This window comes from Cyclopterus lumpus, chromosome 1 (assembly GCF_009769545.1).
Source record: "Cyclopterus lumpus isolate fCycLum1 chromosome 1, fCycLum1.pri, whole genome shotgun sequence".
In the NCBI taxonomy this organism is placed as follows: Eukaryota; Metazoa; Chordata; class Actinopteri; order Perciformes; family Cyclopteridae; genus Cyclopterus; species Cyclopterus lumpus.
In genome coordinates, this window is record NC_046966.1 from 26,666,337 (window position 1) to 26,676,767 (window position 10,431).

The following is a 10,431-nucleotide window of genomic DNA, read 5'->3' on the forward strand; positions in this document are numbered from 1 at the left end:
AGTGCAGAGCAGCTAATACAGGAGTCATGTGATCTCTTTTCTTAGTTTTTGTGAGTACACGAGCTGCAGCATTCTGGATCAACTGGAGGGACTTAAGAGACTTATTAGAGCAGCCTGATAATAAGGAGTTGCAGTAATCTAGTCTGGAAGTAACAAACGCGTGAACCAGCTTTTCTGCATCTTTTTGAGACAAGATGTACCTGATTTTTTAAATGTTACGTAGATGAAAAAATGCAATCCTTGAGATTTGCTTAACGTGGGAGTTAAAGGACAAGTCTCGGTCAAAGATAACTAGAGATTCTTTACAGTGGTTGGATGCCAGGGCAATGCCATCTACAGAAACCACATCACCAGATAATTGATCTCTGAGGTGTTCAGGGCCAGTAAAATAACTTCAGTTTTGTCTGAGTTTAACATCAGGAAGTTGCAGGTCATCCATGTTTTTATGTCTTTAAGACATTCTTGAATTTTAGCGAGCTGGTTGGTCTCCTCTGGTTTGATCCATAGATATAATTGAGTATTGTCTGCATAGCAATGAAAGTTTATGCAGTGTTTCCTGATAATGTTGCCCAAAGGAAGCATATATAAGGTAAATAAAATTGGTCCAAGCACAGAACCTTGTGGAACTCCGTGATTAACGTTGGTGGTCATTGAGGCTTCATCGTTTACAAATACAAACTGAGATCGATCTGATAATTAGGATTTAAACCAACTTAGTGCGGTACCTGAAATGCCAATCGACTGATCCAGTCTCTGTAATAGGATGTCATGATCAATAGTGTCGAACGCAGCACTAAGGTCTAACAAGACCAGTACGGAGATGAGTCCTTTATCAGCACTAAGGTCTAACAAGACCAGTACAGAGATGAGTCCTTTATCAGCACTAAGGTCTAATAAGACCAGTACAGAGATGAGTCCTTTATCAGCACTAAGGTCTAACAAGACCAGGACAGAGATGAGTCCTTTATCAGCACTAAGGTCTAATAATACCAGTACGGAGATGAGTCCTTTATCAGCACTAAGGTCTAATAATACCAGTACGGAGATGAGTCCTTTATCAGCACTAAGGTCTAACAAGACCAGTACGGAGATGAGTCCTTTATCAGCACTAAGGTCTAATAATACCAGTACGGAGATGAGTCCTTTATCAGCACTAAGGTCTAATAATACCAGTACGGAGATGAGTCCTTTATCAGCACTAAGGTCTAACAAGACCAGTACAGAGATGAGTCCTTTATCAGCACTAAGGTCTAATAATACCAGTACAGAGATGAGTCCTTTATCAGCACTAAGGTCTAACAAGACCAGTACAGAGATGAGTCCTTTATCAGCACTAAGGTCTAACAAGACCAGTACAGAGATGAGTCCTTTATCAGCACTAAGGTCTAACAAGACCAGTACAGAGATGAGTCCTTTATCAGCACTAAGGTCTAACAAGACCAGTACAGAGATGAGTCCTTTATCAGCACTAAGGTCTAATAATACCAGTACGGAGATGAGTCCTTTATAAGCACTAAGGTCTAACAAGACCAGTACAGAGATGAGTCCTTTATCAGCACTAAGGTCTAACAAGACCAGTACAGAGATGAGTCCTTTATCAGCACTAAGGTCTAACAAGACCAGTACAGAGATGAGTCCTTTATCAGCACTAAGGTCTAACAAGACCAGTACAGAGATGAGTCCTTTGTCAGCACTAAGGTCTAACAAGACCAGTACAGAGATGAGTCCTTTGTCAGCACTAAGGTCTAACAAGACCAGTACAGAGATGAGTCCTACTTTCTCAAGGATCTTAGAGAGGAAGGGAAGGTTAGAGATCGGTCTGTAGTTAGCCAACACCTCTGGATTAAGAGTGGGCTTTTTCAGGAGAGGTTTAATTACAGCTACTTTGAAGGAATGTGGTACATGGCCTGTTAGCAAAGACACATTAACAATATCCAGCAGAGAGGTGCCAATTAAAGGCAACACGTCTTTAAGCAGCCTCGTTGGGATGGGGTCTAAGAGACAGGTAGATGGTTTAGAAGTAGAAACCGTTGAAGACAATTGGTCTAGGTTAATGGGAGAAAAGCTATCCAAATATACACCAGGGCATACAGCCGTTTCCCAGGCCACTCCTCTTGATGACAGATCGGTAGTAGTTAAGGGCAAGAGAGCATCAATCTTGCCTCTAATAGTTAAAATCTTTTCATTGAAGAAGTTCATGAAGTCATTACTACTGAGGTCTATAGGAATACACGGCTCCACAGAGCTGTGACTCTCTGTCAGCCTGGCTACAGTGCTAAAGAGAACCCTGGGGTTGTTCTTATTTTTCTCTATTACTGATGAGTAATAGGCTGCTCTGGCATCACGGAGAGCCTTTTTATATGTTTTAAGACTATCTCTCCAAACTAAGTGTGATTCTTCCAGATTGGTGGAACGCCATATGCTTTCGAGCTTTCGTGAAGTTTGCTTTAGGTCGCGGGTCTGAGGGTTCTACCAGGGAGCAAACCTCCTTTGCCTCACTGTCTTCTTCTTCAGTGGGGCTATCAAGTCTAGTGTCATTCTCAGTGAGCCTGTAGCACTATCGACAAGATGATCAATCTGGGACGGACTAAAGTTAGCACAGGAGTCCTCCGTCACATTGAGACGTGGTATTGAATCAAATGCAGAAGGAATCGCTTCTTTAAATTTAGCTACAGCACTGTCAGTTAGACATCTGGTGTAGAAACTTTTTGCCTCGAGGAATGTGAGTATTAATATGACTTGGAGGAGTTGATTCATTTAGGCTGACATATTCTTCATGGCTCAGCCAGGTTTCAGTAAGACACAATAAATCAATGTGATTGTCTGATATTAAATCATTTACTAATACAGCTTTAGATGACAGAGATCTAATATTTAGGAGTCCACATTTAATTATTCTGTTTTGTTGCGCTGTTGCAGTAGTGATGTTAACCTGTATGAGGTTATTTTGTATGACTCCTCTTCTGGTTACTTTTGATTTAATTAATTTAAGTGGCCGTGGGACAGACACAGTCTCTATAGAGTTAAGGTTAAGGGTGGGTAACTGCTCCAATGGAAGTGCAGAGAAGGGTGGAAGACTACAACGCTGCTTCTGCTTGCTGATCTGAACTCTGGGTCATGGATTAAGTCCGTTAATCAACTTCGCCATGTTCGCAGAAATGAGACGCGCTCCATCCCAAGTGGGATGAATGCCGTCTGGACTCATCAGATCAGGCTTTCCCCAGAAAGTCCTCCAGTTATCTATGTAGCCCACATTGTTTGCTGGGCACCACCTGGACAACCAGCGGTTGAATGACGACATGCGGCTATACATGTCATCATTGATCAGATTGGGGAGAGGGCCAGAGAAAACTACGGTGTCCGACATTGTCTTGGCATAAGTACACACCGATTCCACATTAAATTTAGTGACCTCCGACCGCCGCAGTCGGGAGTCATTACCGCCGGCGTGTATTATAATCTTACTGTAACTACGCTCATCTTTAGCCAGCAGTTTTAAACCAGATTCAATGTCGCCCGCTCTGGCCCCCGGGATGCATATGACTTTGGTCCCTGGCTTCCCTATCTTCACGTCTCTGACTATGGAGCTACCTATAACCAGAGTGGGTTTCTCAGTGGGTGTGTCGCTGAGTGGGGAAAACTGGTTCGAAACGTGAAGAGGTTGGTGGTGCTCAGTGGGCTTCTGTTTAGACTTAAAACCCCTTCGAACAGTCACCCAGCCATCCGGCTGCTCGGGGGCTGCCAGGGGACAGCTAACAGAGGCTAATGCTAAAGGCTCCGCCAGTACTCAGGATAGTTGAACCATATATATATATATATATATATATATATATATGTATTTACATATATACGAATTATATTTAAGAACTCGTGATTCATGATTCCAGAGGAGGAACAGATAAGACCAGGAACTGGCTGTACCATACCACTGTGTGTGTGTGTGTGAGTGAGTGAGTGTGTGTGTGTGTGTGTGTGTGTGTGTGTGTGTGTGTGTGTGTGAGTGTGTGTGTGAGTGTGTGTGTGTGTGTGTGTGAGTGTGTGAGTGTGTGTGTGTGTGTGTGTGTGTGTGTGTGAGTGTGTGTGTGTGTGTGTGTGTGTGAGTGTGTGTGTGTGTGTGAGTGTGTGTGTGTGTTCGTTTGTGTGTGTGTGTGTGTTCGTTTGTGTGTGTGTGTGTGTGTGAGTGTGTGTGTGTGTGTGTGTGAGTGTGTGTGTGTGTGTGTGTGTGAGTGTGTGTGTGTGTGTTCGTTTGTGTGTGTGTGTGTGTTCGTTTGTGTGTGTGTGTGTGAGTGTGTGTGTGTGTGTGTGTGTGTGAGTGTGTGTGTGTGTGTTCGTTTGTGTGTGTGTGTGTGTTCGTTTGTGTGTGTGTGTGTGTGTGAGTGTGTGTGTGTGTGTGTGTGAGTGTGTGTGTGTGTGTGTGAGTGTGTGTGTGTGTGTGTGTGTGAGTGTGTGTGTGTGTGTTCGTTTGTGTGTGTGTGTGTGTTCTTGATGAATGTAGCAAACAAAAACTGGAACTGGAGTCTGAGGTCTGCTTGATGTCATCTGGTTCCACCAGAATCCGAACCGGTGTATACGATGAGGAGCTTTAAGAAGAACCAGATCATCTTCTCTCTGATGGTCTATTTACTGATAGAGGTCTAGAGGATAGAGGATCAGGACTAAACTGAGGTCTATAGTGTATCAGGACTGAACTGAGACCTGGGCCCTATTTCTCATACGTGGCTCAATTAAGTTGATCAACTGTCCTGTTAGCCAGCTTAAGTTAACACGATGATTGAAATCAGGCTATCTCGGTTTCCCAAAGGCTGATCCGTGTTTAAAAAATTTGGTCGAACCAGACTTCAGTACTCAGGATAGTTGAACCAGACTTCAGTAATCAGGATAGTTGAACCAGACTTCAGTAATCAGGATAGTTGAACCAGACTTCAGTAATCAGGATAGTTGATCCAGACTTCAGTAATCAGGATAGTTGAACCAGACTTCAGTAATCAGGATAGTTGAACCAGACTTCAGTACTCAGGATAGTTGAACCAGACTTCAGTAATCAGGATAGTTGAACCAGACTTCAGTAATCAGGATAGTTGAACCAGACTTCAGTAATCAGGATAGTTGAACCAGACTTCAGTACTCAGGATAGTCGAACCAGACTTCAGTACTCAGGATAGTTGAACCAGACTTCAGTAATCAGGATAGTTGAACCAGACTTCAGTAATCAGGATAGTTGAACCAGACTTCAGTAATCAGGATAGTTGAACCAGACTTCAGTAATCAGGATAGTTGAACCAGACTTCAGTAATCAGGATAGTTGAACCAGACTTCAGTAATCAGGATAGTTGAACCAGACTTCAGTAAGCAGGATAGTTGAACCAGACTTCAGTACTCAGGATAGTTGAACCAGACTTCAGTCCTCAGGATAGTTGAACCAGACTTCAGTAATCAGGATAGTTGAACCAGACTTCAGTAATCAGGATCAGGATAGTTGAACCAGACTTCAGTAATCAGGATAGTTGAACCAGACTTCAGTAATCAGCATAGTTGAACCAGACTTCAGTAATCAGGATAGTTGAACCAGACTTCAGTACTCAGGATAGTTGAACCAGACTTCAGTAATCAGGATAGTTGAACCAGACTTCAGTAATCAGGATAGTTGAACCAGACTTCAGTAATCAGGATAGTTGAACCAGACTTAAGTAATCAGGATAGTTGAACCAGACTTAAGTACTGGTTCAGGGATGTCGTATGTGTACAGATTGTAAAGCCCTCTGAGGGGAGTTTGTGATTTGAGATATTGGGCTATACAAAATAAACTGAATTGAATTGAATTGAAGTAATCAGGATAGTTGAACCAGAGTTCAGTTCTGAGTTTGGACTCATGGTTTAATGCATTTATTGTAAGTCACTTTAGATAAAAGCGTCAATCTAGTCCACAGGTAAGTAAGTCAGGTAGTCCACATAATTAAGTCAGGTAGTCCACATAATTAAGTTGAGTAGTCCACATAATTAAGTCAGGTAGTCCACATAATTAAGTTGAGTAGTCCACATAATTAAGTCAGGTAGTCCACATAATTAAGTCAGGTAGTCCACATAATTAAGTCAGGTAGTCCACATAAGTAAGTCAGGTAGTCCACATAATTAAGTCAGGTAGTCCACATAATTAAGTCAGGTAGTCCACATAATTAAGTCAGGTAGTCCACATAAGTAAGTTGAGTAGTCCACATAATTAAGTCAGGTAGTCCACATAATTAAGTCAGGTAGTCCACATAATTAAGTTGAGTAGTCCACATAATTAAGTCAGGTAGTCCACATAATTAAGTCAGGTAGTCCACATAAGTAAGTCAGGTAGTCCACATAAGTAAGTTGAGTAGTCCACATAATTAAGTCAGGTAGTCCACATAAGTAAGTCAGGTAGTCCACATAAGTAAGTCAGGTAGTCCACATAATTAAGTCAGGTAGTCCACATAAGTAAGTTGAGTAGTCCACATAATTAAGTCAGGTAGTCCACATAATTAAGTCAGGTAGTCCACATAATTAAGTCAGGTAGTCCACATAATTAAGTCAGGTAGTCCACATAAGTAAGTCAGGTAGTCCACATAATTAAGTCAGGTAGTCCACATAATTAAGTCAGGTAGTCCACATAAGTAAGTCAGGTAGTCCACATAATTAAGTCAGGTAGTCCACATAATTAAGTCAGGTAGTCCACATAAGTAAGTTGAGTAGTCCACATAATTAAGTCAGGTAGTCCACATAATTAAGTCAGGTAGTCCACATAAGTAAGTTGAGTAGTCCACATAATTAAGTCAGGTAGTCCACATAATTAAGTCAGGTAGTCCACATAATTAAGTCAGGTAGTCCACATAAGTAAGTTGAGTAGTCCACATAATTAAGTCAGGTAGTCCACATAATTAAGTCAGGTAGTCCACATAAGTCCACACAGGAGGTCGGGCTGGATGGACGGGTCAAACAAACACAGCAGGGAGTCCAAAAGGCAAAGATTAGTTATTATTTTAAAGTGCATCACGTAGGTTAACGTAAGAAAAAAAACGTACTTATTTCAATTTAAACCACGACTGCATTCCAAATCTCTCACAAACTGCAGCTGCCTTTACGAAATGCATACTGTTATACTGCCTCATCATAACATGGCACCTTGAACTATCAGATTCATACTTATATATCTGCTGTGCAAATGATTGTGGGTCAGAACAGCCAGAAGATCTAATGTGAAGCTAATTGAGGAAGCGCTCTTGAGCCTTGTATTGGAGGGTGGGAACACATGAGCGGTGTGGTGCTATTGGACCTGTTCATACTTCTGAACCCTGTGGTTCTGCTTGGGTTCAGCTTGTATGAGTTGAAGTTCTTCTGGACTTGAAGGTTTCCCCCTTAAGTCCATCAGGTCTATCAGATACATGCAGTTAAGCTTTCTCACAGACTTCCTGTTCCTCTTCAGGAGCATGTGGGCTCTGCAGGTCTCTGGATGCCACCTTCTCTGTGTGGAAAGCCACTGCTGTGAAGGTTGCACTCATCTCAGCATTCCTGCCTGTTGTGGCCCGTCGGCGTCACCAGGCTGCCGTTAGCCGTTATCTCCCTGAGGTGTCGGCGGGGACGAGGAGCTGCTGGATGGCCCCGGGCCCCGCAGAGCCTTGTATGGCCATGGCCCGCTGGGAGAGGGACGATAAGCAGCTCACAGGCAACTATGCCTCCATGTTTAGAGCAATGTCTGCTTCTGTTAAATTTAGAGCAGCTATCGGACGCAGCTCTCCCTCCTCAACACACTCCTGTTCTGCTGCTGCATCAGGACCAGAGGTGAGTACCGGATCACTGAAGGGACAAAAAGGAGCCCGTTTTCATCCAGCTCGAGAGGAGATGATGCTGCTGTGATGGAATCAAGTGAGCTGGAAGTGATGTATTAATACTGTAGTAGTGTAGTGATACTGTAGTAGTGTATTAATACTGTAGTAGTGTAGTGATACTGTAGTAGTGTAGTGATACTGTAGTAGTGTATTAATACTGTAGTAGTGTATTAATACTGTAGTAGTGTAGTGATACTGTAGTAGTGTAGTGATACTGTAGTAGTGTATTAATACTGTAGTAGTGTAGTGATACTGTAGTAGTGTATTAATACTGTAGTAGTGTAGTGATACTGTAGTAGTGTATTAATACTGTAGTAGTGTAGTGATACTGTAGTAGTGTATTAATACTGTAGTAGTGTAGTGATACTGTAGTAGTGTATTAATACTGTAGTGTATTAATACTGTAGTAGTGTAGTGATACTGTAGTAGTGTAGTGATACTGTAGTAGTGTAGTGATACTGTAGTGTATTAATACTGTAGTAGTGTATTAATACTGTAGTAGTGTATTAATACTGTAGTAGTGTAGTGATACTGTAGTAGTGTATTAATACTGTAGTAGTGTATTAATACTGTAGTAGTGTAGTGATACTGTAGTAGTGTAGTGATACTGTAGTAGTGTAGTGATACTGTAGTGTATTAATACTGTAGTAGTGTAGTGATACTGTAGTGTATTAATAATGTAGTAGTGTAGTGATACTGTAGTAGTGTATTAATACTGTAGTAGTGTAGTGATACTGTAGTGTATTAATACTGTAGTAGTGTATTAATACTGTAGTAGTGTAGTGATACTGTAGTGTAGTGATACTGTAGTGTATTAATACTGTAGTAGTGTAGTGATACTGTAGTGTATTAATACTGTAGTAGTGTATTAATAATGTAGTAGTGTAGTGATACTGTAGTAGTGTAGTGATACTGTAGTAGTGTATTAATACTGTAGTAGTGTAGTGATACTGTAGTAGTGTATTAATAATGTAGTAGTGTAGTGATACTGTAGTAGTGTATTAATACTGTAGTAGTGTAGTGATACTGTAGTGTATTAATACTGTAGTAGTGTAGTGATACTGTAGTAGTGTAGTGATACTGTAGTGTATTATTCTGTAGTAGTGTATTAATACTGTAGTAGTGTAGTGATACTGTAGTAGTGTATTAATACTGTAGTAGTGTAGTGATACTGTAGTAGTGTATTAATACTGTAGTAGTGTATTAATACTGTAGTAGTGTAGTGATACTGTAGTAGTGTATTAATACTGTAGTAGTGTAGTGATACTGTAGTAGTGTAGTGATACTGTAGTGTATTAATACTGTAGTAGTGTAGTGATACTGTAGTAGTGTAGTGATACTGTAGTGTATTATTCTGTAGTAGTGTATTAATACTGTAGTAGTGTAGTGATACTGTAGTAGTGTATTAATACTGTAGTAGTGTAGTGATACTGTAGTAGTGTATTAATACTGTAGTAGTGTATTAATACTGTAGTAGTGTAGTGATACTGTAGTAGTGTAGTGATACTGTAGTGTATTAATACTGTAGTAGTGTAGTGATACTGTAGTGTAGTGATACTGTAGTGTATTAATACTGTAGTAGTGTATTAATACTGTAGTAGTGTAGTGATACTGTAGTAGTGTAGTGATACTGTAGTAGTGTATTAATACTGTAGTAGTGTAGTGATACTGTAGTAGTGTAGTGATACTGTAGTAGTGTATTAATACTGTAGTAGTGTAGTGATACTGTAGTAGTGTAGTGATACTGTAGTAGTGTATTAATACTGTAGTAGTGTAGTGATACTGTAGTAGTGTAGTGATACTGTAGTGTATTAATACTGTAGTAGTGTATTAATACTGTAGTAGTGTAGTGATACTGTAGTGTATTAATACTGTAGTAGTGTAGTGATACTGTAGTAGTGTAGTGATACTGTAGTGTATTAATACTGTAGTAGTGTATTAATACTGTAGTAGTGTAGTGATACTGTAGTGTATTAATACTGTAGTAGTGTAGTGATACTGTAGTGTAGTGATACTGTAGTGTATTAATACTGTAGTAGTGTATTAATACTGTAGTAGTGTAGTGATACTGTAGTGTATTAATACTGTAGTAGTGTAGTGATACTGTAGTAGTGTATTAATACTGTAGTAGTGTATTAATACTGTAGTAGTGTAGTGATACTGTAGTAGTGTAGTGATACTGTAGTGTATTATTCTGTAGTAGTGTATTAATACTGTAGTAGTGTAGTGATACTGTAGTAGTGTATTAATACTGTAGTAGTGTAGTGATACTGTAGTAGTGTATTAATACTGTAGTGTATTAATACTGTAGTAGTGTAGTGATACTGTAGTAGTGTAGTGATACTGTAGTAGTGTAGTGATACTGTAGTAGTGTATTAATACTGTAGTGTATTAATACTGTAGTAGTGTAGTGATACTGTAGTAGTGTAGTGATACTGTAGTGTATTATTCTGTAGTAGTGTATTAATACTGTAGTAGTGTAGTGATACTGTAGTAGTGTATTAATACTGTAGTAGTGTAGTGATACTGTAGTAGTGTATTAATACTGTAGTAGTGTATTAATACTGTAGTAGTGTAGTGATAC